The 3,825-nt window shown below is 32.9% G+C and overlaps 1 non-coding gene across 1 annotated transcript in view; it reads left to right on the forward strand.

Moving 5' to 3' along the window:
* The first annotated feature begins 3,520 nt into the window (after positions 1 to 3,520).
* The window catches only part of LOC101298084, an 830-nt gene continuing 525 nt past the window's right edge, over positions 3,521 to 3,825 (forward strand). The window contains exon 1 of the transcript XR_183963.1: positions 3,521 to 3,787. This is a non-coding gene — a transcript (uncharacterized LOC101298084). The remainder of the gene's footprint in view (positions 3,788 to 3,825) is intronic.

Genomic DNA, 3,825 nt, shown 5'->3' on the forward strand with positions numbered 1-3,825 from the left:
GAGAGAGAGAGGTAAGGTCATTTGGAGGCAACGAAACTGTTAGATTGACATATAAAAAATGCAAATGTTTTGCCTAGTTTCTTTAGAAGTACCTAAGCACCAATTCTTTCTTTTTAATTTTGGGTAAATTTTAATTTATTTATTGATTTAATGAAGAAAAAAAATATTTAAATGTATATAAGTATAGAAATTGATTAAAACACAAATAAAGAATCAATGTAGACAAAAATTTCAATGGCTTGGTGCAAAACCTCAATGAGGGATAAAATACCAAGCAAGATTATTCCTTTAATCTTCAACCAAAGTTTACGAGTTGTAATTCTCACACAACTACATAGCTTATACACTGTTTACTCTTCTTACTTCTCAGACAAGTAACTCAATTCAAGTAACTCTATCAAAGAGAAATTGAATTGATATTCTGAGATCTCTCACACACTCAGCTATACTAGTTCTCACACAACTAATACATATTGCAACCGATTCTTACACACAATCAATCTTTATGCAGCATCAATTAAGACTTAAACACTCTTAGTTCTTCTCTCAAATTCTATCCCACAACAAGATGATAATCTGATGAACTTGATTCTTTGACACAACTAGTTTCTCAACTCCTTCTAGACTTGGCTTCTCAGTAAGCTTTTGTTCTCAAAACTCAAATGCAACCTGTATGCAAGTAAGAAAAGAGAAACTCAGTCTATATCAAATACACACAAGCAGTTTGTAAGATGAGCATGAATACAAGATCAACTCAGAGACAATGCTAACACTGTTTGTTCTCAAATCATACCAAAAGCTTGATGTTTACATAACACAACAGAAGCTATTTATAGAGTGTAAGACACTCCCCCTCAACTAATGCATTTCAGTATGAAGATCAATTTTTCGTTTATGAAAAGCTGCAATCAGTCAACCATCATTTTGCACTTTCCAAAACTTATAAACCAATTCCATGCTATAACACAACAATTAGATATTTCACAGTTCAATTTCTTAATCACCAGAGAACAATGATTATGCACACGTATATAGAAGATCATATATGTTTCAAGATTTATGCAGATAGACATATTTTAGTACACCTGATATGGAAATCAGATATTCTATAAAAGCTCAAGATTATGCACATAAACATCTTTAATGTACGTGATATGGTAATTATATATTCCCAAATACAAGATTTTTCACCAAATTTCCTTAATCAAAATCATAAACTTAAAAGAAAGATCAACTTACCATATATGAGATGTTTAAATCTCATTACCTTGTAAATCATATTTGACCCTTAATTGATACCTCTAATTATGCAACACCTTGTCCAAGATTAGCACTCCAGATCTTGTATCACCTTTCTTTGCTTCATTGGGAATTCTTGTGTTGAATAGGAATAACCAATATGTCAACAATGTGTTTAAAAATTATATAAAATGACTTCAAATGAATGTTTTTTTTAAGAAGGGTTGGTGCGGTTATCCTTAAGCCTTGATTAATCAAATCATAAAATATAAGGGGGGACATAGATCGAGCCTAAACCCCAAATTACAAGGAGTAACATATCTTAAAATGCACAAATTAGCAAAGAGTGCATCATTGACAACTCTGTTTGCTTTGATAAAACGGTGACATAACAGAAAGATAAATGTACTAAAGACAAGCATCATAACTATATGAATAGTGCAATCTTCCTATTATGTTGCCCCACAGAATCATATCCGGGGTGACCCTATGTTTCATCCTGCCACTAGAAGGTTGCGGTCATTCGATAAAGCAAGGAACTCGTAACTTACCTATGACAACCAAGGCACTCAAGGTGCCAATGGCGGTACAACACACACATCTTATTATTAAAAGCAGTAAATAATGAAAAACTACTAAATTAAAGTACAGTAACATAAAAAAACATACATAAATGTCATATATGGCCTATATAGTCACTCATAATTACTTACCAAACCTTGGTATGAATACAAGTATAAAACTATAAGAATATTAGCAGACCAGCTAAAGCTAAGACTAGCATAATCAATTAATTGGAGATCCCAGTTGCAGTTCCTCATTAATTTCTAATCAATTTGAGTAGTCTATGGTAATAATTTATCATGGTTTGTTTGTTTATTGAACAATGACTTGTCAAAAGCCTTGAACATGTTATTTTGGTCCTGTATTTTTTGAACAACTACATGAGCAGAGCGGCTATATATGGTACATGCATTAATTAGGGGAGGAGTTCTAATAAGGACCATTTAGTTGATGACTACTTTTTTATTAATGGTTTATTACACCAACTTCTTAATCACATTTGTTCATCTCAACCGTTTAGTTTTTAAATCTATATAATAAGTAGATCACTTTTATAAATTTTCAGCCAAATTGGTAATCTTTAAGGAATCAAACTAAATCAAATCAATGAACGATCCAAATTTGTTAAACATGAGCCGTTTAAGTTTATAATCGGTAAATCACATTTTTGAATGCCTTAATGATTTTTAATTTAGATGAAAATTTGTAAAGATGATATACTCATGTATATCTACAAACTAAACGGTCGAGATGTGAATATATGATTGAAAACGTATTTAAAACGAAAAAATCTTTAACAAGTTATCAACTTAATGGTCCTCATTATAACTACTCCTCATTCATTAGGGGTTTAGTTAAAGTCCAGTAAGAGCCTCTCCATCCCAATATGCAATTTGGACACCTCAACACAACAATGTGATACAATTGAGGGATAAATGCGTTGTTCAAAATGCGTTCTAGATCGCTTTTAGAAAACACAATATGCATTCCGGCAACACTTCGTAATGCCACACTTAGATATGATTTGTTTTGGCCAACATCTTAGATATGAATTAAGATTGACGAAATTGTTGTATAAAGACAGTTTCTTAAGGAGAAGACTAATGTATTCATACCCATACAACCGTTGACTTGATAGTTTATTCCTTCTTCGAAGTCGTAGGTACTATATATTGCTACACCACTATAATCCACATGCATTAATTTTATAATAAGTTCTTGACTATACTATATGGTCAGATACTCAGATATGTACGTGTACACAAATCTCAATTCGTAACATGGTGTGATAGAGGTGCAAAGGGTTTATCATCCAACAACTATATATGCTACTTTTTTCTATGAACCAATATTTTCCATGCCAAGTTGAATGAACTCTTTTTATATGTCAAGGTCTATGTAATTTTATACAAAAAATTAGCTTTTAAATGGGCATTTTCTCATTTTAAGGGAAATTAATTTCTACATTTGGGAATTAATTAATATTGTAGACATGCATACGTACGCTCAAAACCATTTGAGATATATTCAATTACTGGTCAGTAGTCGACTCGGTCGTTTACGTGTGTGGTGAAGTTGACCTAAACAAAATCGCACGCAGGAGTGACCTAAACAAAAACGCAGGAGAAAAATAAGTATTGAATCATCAATCATGAATACTAGGCCGCAGCAAGAGGGAAATGTAGTATATAATGAGAGTTGGGGGGTGGGAATATGAGAAGAAAACTGAAGGATCAAAAAGAAGAGAGAGTTACGATCAGTATACAGAAGCAATATATATGTAAAGAAGATGAGTGAGAAGATAGGAGCTGTTGATTCCAGTTATGATACTGTTTACCAGCCCAAACCAAGCTGCAATTTCTTTGAAGAAGCAATAAGGGCTATTCTCAAGTGTTTGGGTGTAGAGGCTCCTTCAAACACAAACACAACAACTGAGAAAGTCGTTGGCGAACCACCAGTAACAGAAGCCGAACCAGTTCTACTGGTCTCTCTCTCTCTCTCTCTCTCTCTCTCTCTCTCTCT

The sequence above is a fragment of the Fragaria vesca genome, linkage group LG2, assembly GCF_000184155.1.
Source record: "Fragaria vesca subsp. vesca linkage group LG2, FraVesHawaii_1.0, whole genome shotgun sequence".
NCBI lineage: Eukaryota > Viridiplantae > Streptophyta > Magnoliopsida > Rosales > Rosaceae > Fragaria > Fragaria vesca.